The sequence below is a fragment of the Parasteatoda tepidariorum genome, chromosome 11, assembly GCF_982258835.1.
Source record: "Parasteatoda tepidariorum strain Cologne lab strain chromosome 11, Ptep-v5.0, whole genome shotgun sequence".
NCBI lineage: Eukaryota > Metazoa > Arthropoda > Arachnida > Araneae > Theridiidae > Parasteatoda > Parasteatoda tepidariorum.
Window position 1 is genome coordinate 33355793 of NC_141765.1, and position 19207 is coordinate 33374999.

Genomic DNA, 19207 nt, shown 5'->3' on the forward strand with positions numbered 1-19207 from the left:
ATTTATATAATCGGTATAAACATTTTTCTCATCTACTTTTTTATAAATATGCCTTTTTAATAGTATATGCTTAGTAAAAAAGTAACAGAAAAATGCATCTTGCAAAAATTAATCTGAGGTGAAAAATAAAGACTGTTATAAGTTGAAATAGTAATTGAAATCGTTATTATATGCTTGGAGAACTTCATAATATTTTCAATTGATCGTCAATAATTAAGTTAATCGTTTGTGATTACTAGTTTATATAATCGATATAAAAAAATTTCTGATGTACTATTTTATAAACATATGTAAGATGAGAGTTTTTTTTTTTTTTGATTATAACTATTTAAAAAATAATTAATAAAAACGGATCTGAATAAATAATCTGAATCGAAAAAAAAATTGCGAAGAGTTGAAATAACTATTTAAATCATCATAGTAATAGTAGGGTTGTTTGTAAATCGTAGGAATATTCCAATGTATCATCGAGGCGATGGGACTGTTGCTCCCCCGTGAATCATTATAGCGTTTATTCTCGTGTCTAAAATGTTGAAAATTTGATACGTATACTGCGACGTCGCCCAAGCGCAGGAAGAGTTTGGCGTATTAGTTGGCGCGAGATCTGGGGAACGTCTTTTCAAGTCTACGTTTCGCCGCCATTGGACGCGTATCGATTGCTTCTCTTCATCTCTCCTTCTCCGCAAGTTCATCTCTCTTTTAAAAGAGCATCCAATTTTTTAGAATAGGTATGCGAATGCTTTTTTTTACCTTTTATGTCAATGATTTTTGTTGCATGCCATTAATAATTGATTGCTTGTTTAAAATTTCTGACTGTCAATCATTATATCTTGGGTAAATTAACAGACAATTATAAAAAGGTGGAGTCCCTATTAGCTCATCATAATCATCTTCATAGTTCCTAGAATTTATGGGCTTGAATAGATTTAAAATTTACTTTAAATATTTTATAATCAACTTTCAAAGTTTCGCTTTATTAATGAAATGATGATTTAATATTTGTTGCTGAAAATTTAAGTAAAATATTTTATATTTTTAATTAATTATATTTTTTATTTGAGATGGACTTTTATTTTTCATGCAACATTGTGATTTTCGAAATGAAAGTTATGTTAAGATTTCCGAAAGCAATCAAACATCTTTTGAAAGCATATGTCTAAACATATGATTGACTAACTAAGCGAACTTTTGCAAGATGGTTGAAACTTTAAATTCACTAAAATTAATTTATGGATTCTTTATTAAAAGTAATGACAACATTCAAAAGATGTACAAATGAATTAAATGGTAGTCTGACTACAAATTGTATTCAACATGTGCTTGAAGAAAAGTATAGTGTTAATTCCCCTTTATAACGTGACTACGGTTACAGTTATAATCTGCGATGAATATGGTTGCAGTTATAACATATTGGCAGCCTCAAAGTTAAATAATAAATTGAAATTGATATTTAAATAAAATATTTAATTTATTAAGTAATACAACAAAAGTATTGCTGATATAGCTTGTATAGCTAATTTCTGTTCTAGCGTGTAATTACCATAGCTCTACTGTGATATTTTACTAAATAAATTGAAAAGAATTCTGATTCCGCGATTCAACAAATGTTTTGTTTTATTATTATTATTTAGCATAAGTTTTTTCTTTAACTAAGTTTGACCTGATATTTTATACACTATATACAACTATACACATGAACTTAAATAAAACCTGAATATGCAATGAGATATATTCTTTTTGTGTGAATGTTTCCGTTTTGTTTTGTATATAAAAAAAAAAGGCAATTGTGCAAACGATTTTTTTATAGTGTAAAAAATCGTTTGCACTACCTTGAATATTGAAGCATGAAAGTTCTATCAATCTGAAATATTCTAGTTGATGTTTTTCTTAAACTTTTCATGGCACGTGATGAAATTTTTTAAATGAAACAAAATTCGAGGAGATGAATTTTTCACAATAAATAAATCAAACAACAAAGGATTCTTATTACAAGGAATTTAAACATGAATGGTAAAAGCATTGACGATTATTTGTGAACTGTAGACAAATTTCGTATTTTATTTTTCTTAAAATAAGGTAAGTTTGTATGTAAAATTAAACATATTTAATTTTTGAACCTAACCACTCGATTTGAATATGACTGGAAACAAACTAGCTCTTCGAAAAAATTCACTAACAGTCTTAGAAAATTCACAGATAAAAGAAAAAAAAACACCTCTTATCAAGGCATTTGAATTTGATAAATGTTTTTTATTGTTTTTGAAATTGACATAACTTTACATATTTTTAAAATATTTTTTAATTTAAAATATTTTAATTTTTATGTAAATTTAAAAAAAAAAGCATTTGAATGGAGTTATATTTGATACTCGTACATGAAATAATTTTCATTCATTAATTTTAGAAGAAAAAACATCCAACGGTACTTTTTATCTCATACCTTTGGTTGATATTTTTCAAAAACTAATAAAAGTTGAATTATTCAAAAACTAATAAAAGTTGAATTATTTTTTACCGAATAAAGCATTTTAATTTCTAAAGTATTCTTTAAAAAAATTATATTGAAAAGAATAATTTAGATGAAAAGTATTTTTCAATATTTGTATACATTTATTTGTTTATTTAAATATTTCGAAGAATGTCAAAATTAAAAATTTAAAGAATAAATCCTAATACAGCTGGGTTTTCTTTTCCCACAAATCTTTCAAAGGTTAATAGTTAATAGGCATAACACTTGCAAAAAATAAAAATATTTCAGAGGGATGAGTTAGTTTCGAAACTAATTCCTTCAAATACTTTATTCCGTAGAATAATTGCGTGTTCAAACTATTATAAAACATTATATTTTAACAATAAAACAATCTACGTAAACCTCTATATGATGAGGGGGATTTGCATCTTGAATATCTTCTGACCAAATGATCAGATTTTCATTGTTTAACAGAACCATCTAAAATATGCTGGTTAATTAGTGTAGTCATTTAATTAAGTTACGAATTCGGACCCAATGAACTTCTTTGGAACAAACATTCATTTTCTCCCCCTCGAATTAGGATTTTTTAATTTCTCGTAGAATATTCGATCCATTTATGTCAAATTTTGGGATATTTTCATTTCATTTCACCTTTATTAATAAAAATTTGTATACGTTATAATTCAAATAAATAAATAAATAAATTTGACATTTCACTGCAAATAAATTAAAGAACTATAAATAGTAACATTCAATTTTTATTTATTTATTTGGGTATCAGAGTATTTTAGGGTGAAAAATTTGGGGTCAAAGAGATTTTGCACAAATTATTTTCATAGATATAACAACAACAGATTAAAAAAAAAACAATCGAAAAAATTATTATTAGTGCGCCGCAATTTTTGGCCTCTTTTCCTGACTCAGTTATTGGGATCATATTTTCCAGATCATGCACTGTTTGAAATATCTCGGAAAAATTAGTTAAAAACTAATTTATTTAATTGTTATTTTACTACATAATAAAACGAAACAAATGAAAAACCATAAATAAGATTGTATTCAAACTGTTTACTGGAAGAAAAACCCTTTTTAACTGCCTTCACCTAATACGGTTAAATAACCAGAATTTTATCACACCAACTAGACCCATCTAATGATTATTTTGGTGTTTTTTACAGTTAATTAAAAAAGATCTTAATTTGTAAAATAATTCTTCATTACAAGCAAAAACGTACAATAAGTAAAGCTAAAATGCATAATTATTCAATTATTTCAAACTTTATTATAATTTAATGTTTCAGAGAGGAATAAAAATAGGGGAAAGAAAGAAGGAAAGATAGGGCCCTATTTAAACTTTCCTTAACGAAAAGATACAGCCGTATTAAATAACTTACTTAGTATCTAGTTAAAAATTACGTACCTTGAATTTGAAAATTTTCCAAATTATGTATAAGCGTATGTATTTAAATGTATGGAGAAGAACGAAAAAAATATTCCAATTATTATTTATGCGTCTTTGTATGTATTATGCATGAACATTTTTTTATTGTTGTGTATTTTATGGCCCCGTTTTGCTGTAACTTTATGTTTTTTCCCCTCCAAAGTTCCTCTGTGATCATACTTTTCCTGCTAAGCACGCAGTCTATTGTAGTTCATTGCCGCAAAATTTCCATCTCATTTAAATTTGATGTCTATGATCTATTTTTGATATTGCAAAATGACTCACAGTGCATAGTTGGCGTGAGCACAATTTTCAATGAATAGGTGTGTCTGTATTTAATAAAGTAATTAACAAATATGTGCAGCAAAACGTTAAATTATATATGACATGTAGGGTGATGTGAACAAATAAATTCATTATAATTTTTGGAAAAATCATATTATTAATTTTTTGTTCCAATTTAATATCATATTATTTTAATAAATATATATCTATTTACAAGGCAATAACCAAAGCAAAATACATGAATGTAATAGTGTTGCGGAAGTAATTCATGGTTTAGGGTGTATATATATATATATATATATATATATATATATATATATATATAATGTTTTCGAAAGATTTTGATTCGTGGAACTCCAAATAGACTAACATCTTTCAAAATGTATATTTATTTTTGGAGTTTTTTTTCCTTTTTTTTTTAACTAAAAATTTGATAGATATTATAAATTTTTTTGGGTTCATTGTATATAACCTTAACCTATATTTAAGCCTATTAGAATTTCAAAAAGGCTTAAAAAGCTCACTCAAAATAGTTTTAAATAAATATCTAGTATTAAAAGTCAAATTATTTCACATAGAAAAAAAATTCTGGTGAAATTACCCTAACATTTAGTAGTAGTATTTCTAGTAAACAAAACAAAACAAAAACCTAATTCTGGTATTAAAAACCAAAATGTGCAATATTTAAACCATTTATTTGGTAGTGTTTCTATTTTACCTTTAACGGTTATATATATATATATATATATATATATATATATATATATATATATATATATATATATATATATATATATATATATATATATATATATATATATATATATATATATATATATATATATATATATATATATATATATATATATATATATATATATATATATATATATATATATATATATATATATATATATATATATATATATATGGGTGATTCTTTGGAAACATGACAATGCGGAACAGAAAATTTCTTCAAATTTAAAGTCTTCAAAATAATCTAAAATTTTTTTGTATATTTATTTAGTTACATTTATTAATATCTTACAGACAGCAGTGTAGTTTATTGACATTTGCTCAAAAAAAAAAAAAAAAATAGAAATTCATCAAATTTTGAATGCCTGGAAAATGACATAATTGCCTAGAAGTTAAAAAAAAGCCCGTCATTTTAAGCTAATTGTATGTAACTCAACTTAAACCTTTGCGTTAGATGGACCATGAATTTCTTAAATTAATTCTTTTATCCACTGTAGAAAGAATCAAAAATTTTTTTGTCGCTGATATGTACAGAATAAAATTGTTCATTATAATCAATCATTAAATAAAAAATAATAACTTTGATTACATTAAAGCACATTGCAATTTTACATAAACTTGGTAATAATATTTGCTTTCCCACATTATACGCATATATATACATTATTTCCCACATTATATGTTTTAAAAATTTTCTGGTAACTATGTCAATGTTCTGGCATTCATAAACCAGGAAAATGACAGCCACGATAATGATAATTTGCCATTTTATAGCATTTAACTTTACTTTAATTTAAAATTCCGAACTAAGACGTTTACATTCCGCAGAAAACAACAGGATTTCTTGAAATAACTCAGGTAAATCTATGTACAATAGTTTATGTTATTAATGGTTTCAAGAAGACAGAAAAATGACAACATAAAAACCCTTTCACCTTGAAAAATTTTTTGAAATAGATTTTGAACCGGAAAGTTGGTTCTTTATTCATGCAATACGACATGTTCAGATATGATGGTATTCTAATCCATCTATTAACATAAGATATTGATAGCTGGCGCTATCTATTTTGGTTATAAATCACTAAATAAAAGTAGCCAGGAAAATGACTGATTTTCTTGTGACAAACAAATTATTGACAGAAAAAATTATTTTCAACAATTTTTTTGTAAATAATACCCTCTGCATATATTCTAGAAATGCTTACAATGGTTGAGATAAAAAAAAATTAGATTTTGAAAAATTTGTGGGAAGTTTTGAAGCTAGTTATTATTGGAAATATTGTTTGTGACATATCAGGAAAATGACATTTTGAAATTCAATTAAATTTTTTAAATATACAAAACAATCAATGCTAGTACAAGGTCATTTTAAAATGCTAACAGCAATGCTATTTATTAAAATTTTAAAAAAAAGTTCTTTTAATGGTATAGTATTAGATCTTGGAGTCAGAAACTGTAAATTGTCATATTTCGTGAGAATCACCCATACATATATATATATATATATATATATATATATATATATATATATATATATATATATATATATATATATATATATATATATATTGTTTAATTAATTAATTAATTATAATTTTTTTTCCCCAGAAATATCATTTTCATACAGTACGGTAAATTTGCCAGAATTTTTTTTCCCGTGTATATAAAATACTCAACTTAGAATTATTTTTGTTTGCGGTGAATTTTCTGTTACACAGCAGTATATTTATTCTAAAAATTCATTTGTAACATTTGTTAATAATTAAATTTTATTTTCTTCCAAAACATTGAATGCAATGAGAACTTTTCCGTGCGAAAAACATTTTTTATGAGCATCCGCGTTGGGAGGCAATACTTCCGGTTTTATAAATTATCTCTAAGTATTGCTTAAGCAGCTGTAGTTGTAGTTTATAAGAAAAGCGAAAAATCAGAGGAATTAGAAGGAAAACATTAATTTTGTCTATATTTATTCAGAAGACTTAAAATAATGAGTACGATATTATGATAGTGAAAATTTAAATATTTTCGGAATGACGTTCCACAAATTTTTCATTTGAAAATATGTATTTACATATGTTTTAAATTAACTATGTAGAATATTTAAAAAAAAAGTTATTAAATGATCTACTTTTCATACCAAATTAGCAAAAACACTGCTTTGAAACTTTAATCGTTATGGATCATATCCCTTGATTACTGTCGATAATTGATCGTTTTAAATATTCCTTATTGAAGAATATGCATTAATTTAATTGTATAATTAAATTTTCATCATTGATAAACAATAAAATATTAAAATGTTCATCATTTATGTATGTATAATGATAAGTTCATCATGCACGAAAATTTTATTCAATATCTTCTTTAGGGATATATATAAGCTTAACATTGAAAAATGATATGTGTCAGTGTACATAGAATATTATTTAAATCTTAAGAAATATTGTTACGTGTGTATGTTCAATTTGAAAAAGTGACTGAATTTTGATATGTTCTTCTTAAAACAGCAATTAAAATTACATAAATTTATTTTTGCTTAATGAATATTTTACTTATTTATTTTACAAAAAATCTGATTTTTAATATTTATAAATCAATTATTTCAAACTCCATTTCATTATATATTTAATTTGCTATTTCAATGAATAAAACTTTATTAACATATTTATTAACATAATTTATTAACATAACACATTCTTCATGGAAAAACGTTCTTAAACAAGAGTAAAAGTTTTTTTTCTTCACATTTTGTTTGGGATATTATTTTTTATTGTTTTATCGGGATAAAAAGAAGCTAAAATTTTTTTTCCGCGACAGTTCTTTTTTCATCAAATCAAAATTAGCTATTTAGTTATCATTTGTTAGATTTTAAAGCAGTTTTTAGATACGATATTATATTAGAAAAAAAGAAAAAAATGAGAAAGAATGCCTCTTAAAATTTAAAAACCACAAATAAAAAACGCACATGAATATTAGAATGGTTTTAATTTTGCTATAAAAATATTCATGTTTTTTTTCTGGTCAAGGTACTAAATCAAATTTCAAAAGCTGTTAAGTTTCCAAATAATATGACAATGAATTTTCCATTTAAAACTTTTATTATCTTTTTGAAGATCAGTAAAAGTATTTTTTACAATTTGTAAAGATAGTTAAATCAATCGACAAACTTCGCATGAAAGGCTTTTTAATATCCCATTTTTCCCTGGTTGTTGTGTATTTGTTATGTAAATCATTAACAGCAGACGCAGAGCTCCTAAATTAATCGGATGAGAAAGGAAGAGTTGGTAGAACACAAGGCTGGGTTGATGAATGGCAACTTTTTAATCAACTTTTGCCAACTGGGAATATTCCAAATGGAACTTTGAAATTTAATAAGTTTTTTTTTTATTTTTTAAGTTATATCATTGCCATAATGTATCTACCTGAGTCACACATTTTGATGCTTGAGAAGGTTTTGCAGGTTCATCGCTTTAGTTACAAGTGAGAATAATTTGCAGCTATTACTTTTTTAGATATTAAAAATTTTATATTTGCTTTTAACTTAAGTTGGATTTCTTGACAATTGAAACGAATTTCAATGAGGAACAAGATATTTTTAATAAAGAGTCATTTTTTAAGCTTATTTTAAATATTATTACTGTCTTCACTTAATTTAGCCTTTTTGTTCATTAAATTACAGTATTTTCCTTGTAGACCTTCGAATTTTGAAAATAACTGTTTTAAAAAATAATTCTTTAAAAAAATTAAAAATTTAAAAATTAAGACTTATAAACCGTTACAAGCGCATAAAACATCCCAACCATGAACAAAACCCCCCTTCTTTTTAGGGCTCTATTATTTGAATATTAAATACTACGGGAATTTCCTGTGATTTTTATGAAGGTCAAACAATGCCGAGGTTCATTTCATAGTTAGTTTTTCACTTAGTTTTCAATTATTTCCGCTAGAATTTTTCATACAGTTCATATAGTAGAATTTTTCATACAGATAATTTCACAAATCAAATTGCATGATGATTTGCGCAATTAAATGAACTTTTCGTTGTGCAGTAAAACCACAATTAGAAAATCATTTTTTGTGCTATAAAATCACTTTCAATGTTCCTTAGGGGATTTTAGGCTGTGATAACTTCAGTTTAAAGAGTCGTGTTTCTTTATTCATTTAAATTATTAAGTGATCTAGTAATTAAATTTCTAAATATTGATGATTTTGTTAGTTTTGGTCATACATTTGTTTTATTAGTTACTTAATTACATAATTTAGAAGAAAAATAACTTTTGATTTCGACCATCCATTGCATGCAAAAATTATTTTTATTATTTACTTTCTTAAACCATTAGAATATTAGTTTATGTAATCATTATTGGAATTTTATGTTTTCGAACGACAATGAGAGTACAATCATTACTTTCAGATATACTAAGAGATCCGAAAGTAAAAGAATAAATAATTATTTTTGCATTTATTTACATTTTTATTTTTATAGCTCAATCATTGATTTGTTTACTTATTGATTCGTTCATTAATTGATTCGTTCAATTATTGCTTCTCTCATTTATTGCTTTTCTCATTCATTCTTTCATTCAATGATTGTATTTTGCTTTGATTCTTTTTCTCATTGATATGCTAATTCATTAATTAGTTGACCCGTTCTTTTATAAGTTATGCATTAATTGATTTGTTGATCTATTTATTCATAGGTTGCTTTATTCAGTGATTCATGCGTTTATTAATTTGTTGATTTATTGATTCTCTCATTCATTTATTCATTGTTTTGATCTTTTACTCATTATTCTTTTAGTCACGCATTTAGAAACCACATAGGACTTAAGTTTTCCTCTTAGGTTTATCATTTGAGAAGGTGGTTTTTGAAGTTATGTAGTAGTTTTGGTTAACCAATCAATATAATTACTGCTGGATATACAATTTATTTGGAATTGATGAAACTGACCATGAAACTGAAACCATGAAACTGATTTCATATGACTTGATTTCTTATAATTTTTTCTTGTAATTAATAAGATTTTTGCTCGTTTATAATTATTTATATTTTTTGCTTTTTAACGAAAAAGTTTCGTAATTTTTACTGAGACGCTTTGGCATTGATTTTGGTAAAATCTACAATGAAATATGCTTTTATAATGTGTAATAAAATTTAATAAATGCAGAAAAATTTGGTCTGGTAATTTTATTATGATATATTAATTAGAACATGGCATAAAATCATACACTTCGTTAAATTTATTTTTCTGTTTTGTGTTTTTACTAAATGTGTGATAATAAGAAATATTATTTTGGAAATCAGAATTTCAGGCAAGCGTTTGCTATATAAACGGAAAAATTACCAAATGAATGGTCGAAATATCGTAGTTTTTTGATAACTAAACTTATGTTTTTATTTCTACAAATGTCATACAGTACTGTAATAATACCAGAATAATTTTCCTCTTGTATACTCAGATCAAAGTCGTTGCGTAATTGACCATGCATGCGTATAGTTTCTCCAAATTGAGTTAAAGTTTGTAGAATAATGTAAAAGTTGATACACATGATTTAATTTTAATCAGATCTATAAATATATATTTTATTTTTTATGGGTTCAAAAAAGTTATAAAAGAAAACAAGTTGTGTTCATCAAAAATTATTCCATCAATAATATGCTTCCATTCACGTATAGTTAATTAGTGTTTCTTCATAAACCAATAAATCTCGTTCATATAATTGACAATTTTTGCTGAACTTAGTCTATATTATAAGGTAGCCTAATAATAGGGAAGAGACCGAGAGCGTAGGGATTCCCCCAGAATTTATTTCTTGACTAAGATGTCATCTTATACGTATCTGTGGGTGAAAGTATCCAAAAATAGATTCGGCAAGACTCTCTTAAAGCAGTTATATTTTCATCAAAAATGGCACTAATGAAATGGGATGGCGGAAAAATTTTAAAACTGTTCTATAACTATTTGATGAATATAGTTTTCTGTGCTAATTTTAATTCGGGGTTCATAAATAAATATTGCTCATGAGATTAAAGCTAAGGTAAAAAAAAAAGGTTCAAAATTGCTAGTATAAATCATTATAGTAAAAGTATTGTTAACTGTTTAAAGAGATTTGAAACATTTGCGGATAATACAAATGATGAAATTAGTATGCTAAATTTTTTGTAAAACTTTCATTGACAATACTTTCTGCTAGAGATTTTTTGTTTTTAACTAATATAATTAGCTCAATTTAATTAAAAATTTAAAGAAAATTAAGTTTAAGTATTTGATAATAGAATCAATTTTGTTAATTAAATCGCTTAAACTGAAATTAATTGAAATAATTAAAAATTAACTAGAACAGATAATGCACTGTTTGATGTCAGAGGGAATGGTTTCACTTCATATTGGATACATAAATTTTTGGAATTGCATGCATGATTCAAGAATCATTTGTACGGCTTTGTCAAATGAAACTATAACGCAACTCACATGAGAGAGAGAAGACAAAAGAAAACACCCAAATTAATAGTGGAACTCGCTACCACCTACTTAAGAGATTGTGTCCAGGGAGGCTCCCAAAAGAATTAACATTGGTATAACCATTTACGTAATCCGTCCAACGTAATAGTTTTTTTTTTTTTTTTGTCTCCCACAGTTTATTAAATGAGGCAGTGAGAAATATGTTCTTATATCTCCATCATTTAAACTATACATGAGTTTAATTTTACTTTCTCGTTTCGATTTTTACGTAAAATTAATACGTTTTAGCACGATGATAACTGTAGGGAAAATAGGGATACACTGTAGGGAAAAACTAAACATGAAGTTACAAGATAAATTGCTTTTATTGGTTCCCAATAGAATTGCTCAGGGTGGAAAAACCTTGTCCATTCCTGAGATAATCTTTTTTTTAGGGGGGGGGGGGGAGAGTATTGAAAATTCTTCTTTTTCTCATTTTTTTTTTTAAAATTCCTAACAGCATAAACTCAAATCAATGCAATCTCATCTTTCTGCAGAAGTAACGAACAGTTACAAAAATATAAAACTCTTTTTTAAAAAAAAATTATTTTCTGTTTTTTTTTTTAAATTTGAAAAAAGTTAATTTCAAGCTTAATGCATTCAGTAATTTTTAAAATAGATTTATATAGTTAAAAATATTGAAATTAAACTTGACTTTCAATTAAATATAGCATGATTATTTCAGTGAAAAATATCAACGAATACACTAAAAGCCCTTGTAATTAAAATATAATAATTTAAGTTGTTTAAATGCTACTCTTTTATATTACATATAATAATTTGCATCCATTCAAATTGAAATTAGGCAGGTTGTGTTCACCATCAAAATTTTCAACAATCGCCAAAATTTTGGGTTTGTTCCCCAGAAAAAGATGTATGAAAATATTTAATTTACCTTGTTTCATGTAATCAGAAAAGAAAATGTGTAAGATAATCTCCTTCTTTTTTAATGCTCATTCTTTAGCTGTTTTAAATTAATTTCTCGAGAACACTCCAAAAAGTAACGAAAAAATAAGTCATTAATGCGCATATTTTAGAAAATTTTAATAAGCTTATTAGAAATACCTAAAAAAACAAATACGCTGTTTTAAGAATTACTGGTACATTTGAAAGCAAATCACTATTTCTGAATTAACCGCGAGTTGTATTGCGACGAAGGATTTTGTTCTCAATTTGATATAAAGAAATATTTTTTTCTTATAATTAAATGAAATCCTTACAATTACTAGAAAAAATATGTATGAAAAGCTTAATGTAGCTGGCTTCACATATAACAGAAGGAAAAATTTGTAAGATACTCTTATTTCTTTTTAGTGCTTATTATTTATCTTTTTATAAATTATGTCTCAAGGACACTCTAAAAAGTAAACAGATTTAATTTTATTAATACGCATATTAAAATATGTGTATGCTTTAAAATAAAATATAAATTTTAATAAGTTTATTAGAAATAGCTAAAAAATAAATACACTATTGTAAGTACAATTACTAATGTATGAAAATCTTAATGCAGCTTGCTTTACATGTAACAGAAGAGAAAATGTGTAAGATATTCTCATTCCTTTTCGGGGCTTATTATTTAACTGTTTTAAAATAATGTTTTAAGGACACACTAAAAAGTAAAAAGATTTTACGCTATTATTACACATATTTTAGAAAATTTTAATGAGCTTATTAAAAATACTTTTAAAAAAATTAATGAGCTATTGTAAGTATAATTGCTAGCACATTTCAAAATAAATTACTGTCTCCAAATTAACGATGTTAGTAATTCGATGAAGAATTTTGTTCTCAATTTAATTGTAAGAAATATTTCTTTCGACCTCGTGAGGATCATGTGACTTTTTTTTTCGTTATCTGAATTAGAGAAATGAATTAGGAGATAGAAATCAAACAAGCTTGTCACACGTAGCGTTTCGGTTATATTCTAAATATCATTAGAAAAGCACATTTTTAATCATTAATAAACTACTTCTCAGAATATTACATTTCAAAAGATTAATAAAACCATTTTTTTCTATAATGCAAAAATGCTCATTGAAGCTTGAAACTCAAGTCATTTGAATGAATATAGTCTTTGTAAGTCGATGATGTTATTAAATAAATAAATAAAATATTTGATTTCCTTATCTTCTTTATCAGAATTGCAGCTATATTTCATGAATTAATGAAAAAAATATTTCGTCATGAAGCTATCAAAAAAGGGAAAAAAGGAAAATGCTACTTATCTTAATATAATTTCAAAATTAAAATCTGTATTTATTCGCAATAATTGATAAAACGTTGTTTCGATATTTATCTTTATTTAATACTTATTAATTTTATATACTTTTTAAATTACTTTTAATTACTTTTTAAATTAATTTTAATTACTTTTTAAATTACTTTTAATTACTTTTTAAATTACTTTTAAACAGATATTATTGATTATAAATAAAAAAATACCATTAAAAAACACATTCTTAATCCTTAGAAACAAAAATTTTATTAACATATTTTTCATATTATACATAAATAAATTTGTTATCTTTTTGTATTAATTTTGGTCAAAATAAGTGAAAAATATTATATTTAGTATTTTAATAATTTATGATTATGAAATACAGCATGAAATACCGATGTCTTTTTTAGTGTTGAAAATAAAATCTTCCAAACAATAATTTTTCAATTTTTCACTTATTTGCAGTTATTTAGATCTAAGAGAATTCATCACTAAAACTTCGTTAATTTAGAAAATCAATTATTAATAACTTTTCAAATAGCAATGAAAATTTTTTATTTTCAAACTACTTTTTTTGGATTTTATATTTTAGTACAAATGTAATTTCGATAATCTAACAGATTTTTATAGTGACTACTAGACTGTTTATTATAATTAAAAAATACCGAAATATATTCTTGCTTGTAATTAAAGCACCAGAAAAAATTTATAAGCGGAACAACGGTGTCCCATCTGCGTCAAAGGGTGAATAGCTTATCCTTTCTTAAGAATATTATATTTCAATAAGTAAATAATACCATTTTTTTCTATTATTCAAAAATTTCTTATTGCAGTTTGAAACAAAGGTAAACAGATTGAATATAGGATAACGTTTTCAGTAAATAAAATACATTATATCGTTATCAGAAATGCAGCTATATTTCCCTAATAAGATATACTTTAAATAAACAATTGGATTTCTGGTAGTTAGTTTCTAGGTCAGCGGTGCCCAATTTTGTTCGGCTATGGAACCCTAAATGATGGAGATTCTTTTGGCAGAACCCCAGCATTATTTAAAGAAAAATTCATTAGCAGCTGTGAATATGCCAATCAGAAAAAAAGAAGGAAAAGACTATTCATTTTGAAAATATTTAATGTGAAGAATGAAATATTTAATATTATGAATTTATTCTTGGTGAATTTCATATGCTGAAAATGAATAAAATAACCAGAATTATGATTTTCAAGAATGTAATAAACGTTGAGAATAGTTATCAGAGAAATACGTCTTTATTTTTAAATTTAGTTATTTTATTTTGAGTTGAAAAGCCCGATGAGAAATGCTTGTTAAATTTTATTATTATGGCATATCCATTTCATAATTTATTCATTATATGGCTATTGAAAAAACAATAATTATAAAAAATATTTGTAGGTTTAAGTAATTATAATTAATAAATGTTCTAAAACAATTTTTTACTTAAAGTGGACCTATATTTTTTTCATTGTGACAGGATCATTGCCCAGTTTTTATCTCTATATTTTAATTCATATCCATTTCATAATTTATTCATTATATGGTTATTAAAAAAATAATTATAAAAAATATTTATAGGTTTAAGTAATTATAATTAATAAATGTTCTAAAACAATTTTTTACTTAAAGTGGACCTATATTTTTTTCATTGTGACAGGATCAATGCCCAGTTTTTATCTCTATATATTAATTCAATTAATTTAATTATTTAATTAACATTAAAAAGGAAAGTTATTAACAAATTTGCTTAGAATTTGTACTAATTTCAAAATATTTTGGCTATAAAATAATTAAATTGTCTCTTAAAAGTGGAAACTTTTCAAACTGTCTAATAAATGTAAGTGCCTTAAAATTTTACATTTTGATTTAAAAAAGAAAATTATTTTATTTAAAGATATACTATTATTACCTCCATGCAGGGTGTCACTTTTTTCAGGCTCAAAGTACATATTTTTTCTATTTAAAAATAATTAAAATTTATAATTTGAAATGCGTATAAGCTTAATTTACTAGTTAGCTAGTGTAGATAAAGATTTCATTACTTAAAAATAGTTCATTGTGCTCCACTCTCCATTAATTGTTTTTTGCACAAATAGTATTTGTAAAATATTAATTATGTTAAAAGAACTCTAAACATATATCTCAAATATATCATATAAACATTTTCACGAATAAAATTAGCATGCACAATTTTTGACCCTTTATTTTGAATCTTCTGATTGTTTCTACATTGTTAGAAATTTAAGAGTGTGTTAAACATAATAGCGCTTATATTTTCTGCATTTTTAATATGGTGCTAAGTTATGTTTAACACGATACTTTGGTTTAATATGATACTCGACACTAAGTTATTGCACGATACTTTGGTTCAATTCGAACTGAAACATGGTTCAATTCGAACTGATGCATGATTAAATTCGAACTGAAACATAGTCCAATTCGAACTGAAATATTGTTAATTTCAGGATCTTATTAAAGTTGTCTCAAATTTGCATCTTATTATAGTTTAAGTATTGATATTATGGTACAAGGTTGAACTGATTTTTTGAGAATGCAATAATGATATAAATAATTTATCATTCTTAAATATTCATTATTTTGTAATGCTTCAGACTTTAGTTAATTATGATCTATAGTTTAATAGTTAATAACACCCTCGCATTTTGTTCATATTTCAGCTTTGTGACATTAACTCTTTCACGTAGAATTATTAAACATATATTTCATACTTACTATTATTTTGTATTAATTTAGGACAAAATAGGGGGAAAACATTATATTTAGCATTTTAATAATTTAAGGTTAATGAAATACAGCATTTTTCTGCGTTAAAGATGAAATCTCCAAAATAATAATCCTTCAAGTTTACACTTACTTACAGTTAGTTAGATCTAAGAGAAACAGTTGTCATCATTGAAATTTTAGTTCACAAAATCAATTATTGATAAATTTTTGAATATGAATGGAGAAAAAAAATGTCAACTACTTTTTTTTTTATTTTAGTACAAATATAATTCCGATAAGCTAACAGATATTTTGAGTAACTATTAGACTGTTTTTTATAATTAAAAAATACAAAAATATATTTTTACTTGTAATTAGAGCGTCAGAAAAAGAGGGACAGCCGTGTCTCATTTGAGTCAAAGGGCTAATTCAAAGGCTGCATTCAATTTCATCCAAAATGTATGAATTCCTCAAAATAATGCCATTTCTCATACTTGCGTGATAATGAGAGCCTGTACAAATGTTATAATATTTAAAAACAATTTAAGAAAATAAAATTTTTAATCAATTCGAGTCATTTCAAATAATTGAACATGCGCTAAAAAATTATTTATTCATTAATTTTTGCGTTACATTTTTTAACAAATAATGCATTAAGATTAAAAATTTTATTAGGAATATCACTTAAAATGAAAAGGTAATTCTTTCTAACAGCACTGTAATTGAAGTGGAAATGATGGAAAGAAAATCTTAAGCGTTCGCATGAAAGCACTTGATCCCAACAGAATTAAAATGTAAGCTACCAAAAAACCATTGGACTCATCTGCTGTAGATAGACTGTTTAAATCGGAGTTCACCCACCACATGATTACGTCAGCTAGACGAAATCTGCGTTTAGTCCCAAAATATCTGCTCCCTAGAAGACAGCTACCGAAAGTCAAATATTCTTTTCCATGCACCCACATTTCCAATCCGTAGTCTAATCTAAATTTCCAACACTCAGATTCATTTGTTTGAAACCTGGATTATTTTGTCATAGTAAGTCTGATTTTCTATTTGAAAAATATGAACCTCATTTAAGCTTCTTTTTATAGTAATTGGAGTTTCTAACTAAAATTATAACCGACGAAAAACTTATGAAGGTTTTGGAAAACTATGCTTTAAATAGGAACAAAACTTAATTAGAAATGCTTAAAATTAAAATTTTGGCGTTTAAATTGCGATATAATAGTAAATGCAATTTTGATGATTTTTAAATGTTATTAGTTAAATAATATTAGTATTGCCGACACTGTTGGATGTTTTTAATCAAAAAATAATTTTTAGTTTGTTTGTATATATAATATGTATGTGTTGTATAAAATGCAGCCTTTCTTTACTTAAAAGAAAAAAAATTTATATATATATATATATATATATATATATATATATATATATATATATATAATACTGTTAAACTTTAAATAAGTATCTAGGGGAGAGGGGGGCACATGTGAACATGGTATGTTTTACCAATATGAATTGAAATAAAAAATCTCGAAAAATTTTCAATTGATGTCAGTACTAGTCCTACCTCTCTGAAAAACTTTCAGAACAATGAGACATTTTGTTGTTCTATTCTGACAATTTCTTTGTATCAGCTGGTGTTGTATATATTATAATCACTCACTTCTTCAAGTGAAAGCATAATATAAATCAACTAATAAACTAAAATTAACTATTGCAGACCATTATATGAACATTCAGGTAAGTTTATGACAATTATTCTTTTTTTTTTACTCAATTAAAAATTCTTTATTTTTCAAGTTAGGTTTAAGAAGGATGATGGGGCACTTGTGAACAAAAGATCTGGGGCAGATGTGAACAGTTCACAAGTGCCCCTACACAGTATTAAGATTATTATCCTCATGATATTATAAGTTTAAAAAACATGTATGCATTTAAAATTATTATTATTTAATTTTCCATAATTAATTTATTAATTTTTCCTTTAAAAACATTTTTTTTTATTAAATGGTTGATCGCGCATCACGCATATTAACTGATACACCGGAGAAAATAGAATTGCTAAAGCTACAAATGAAAAGATAGAAAAAATGAAAAAAAAGCATGAAAGAGTATTAGAGAAGAAAGAAAAAGGCCCATTACAGCTCCCTTGGAACATGAAGGTGCGAAAAACCCAATAACGGAAAAATTATTGTACAGCTGAAAAATTATTTTCTTATTGACAGTACTGTTGTACAATTTAAATTCACATAGTAAGCTACAACCCCTTCTGTATAATGCGTATCTATATCTGTAATAATAATGATTTTTTTTCTTTGAAATATGATGATTGCTTTGTGTTTTTAATCTTGTTCATATGTGCCCCCAATGGGGGCACATGTGAACAATTGAAGTCATTTTTCTAAAATATTATAAAGTAAAGAAATATTTTATTGAAAAATCTCAAAAAATTCCATAAGACAAAGAAAAGACTATTTAAACATATGGACTTCTTTACTATGAAAAATTGATGATATTTTTTGAAAAATGAAGAAATAAAAAAATTTGTTCACATGTGCCCCCCTCTCCCCTACCCACGCGTTGTAAAGTTTAGAGTAAGTCTGAGTCTATTATTTTAATTTTAAATAAATTGTTTTTTTCAACAAAACAATTAATATAATCAAAAATACAATTAAGATTAATTGATTTTTTTGCTTTTGAAATATGTTAAATAAACCCTACCTAGCATATTAAGATGAAATCGATTCCAAAGAATAAATGTATCAGTTTCCATTTTTTGTTA

The 19207-nt window shown here is 25.0% G+C and overlaps 1 protein-coding gene across 2 annotated transcripts in view; it reads left to right on the plus strand.

Moving 5' to 3' along the window:
- The first annotated feature begins 590 nt into the window (after positions 1-590).
- LOC107450102 (uncharacterized) overlaps positions 591-19207 on the plus strand; it is a 33687-nt gene continuing 15070 nt past the window's right edge. For both annotated transcript variants that reach the window (XM_087155024.1, XM_087155025.1), the window contains exon 1: positions 591-728. The gene's annotated coding sequence lies outside the window, so the exon portion shown is untranslated. The remainder of the gene's footprint in view (positions 729-19207) is intronic.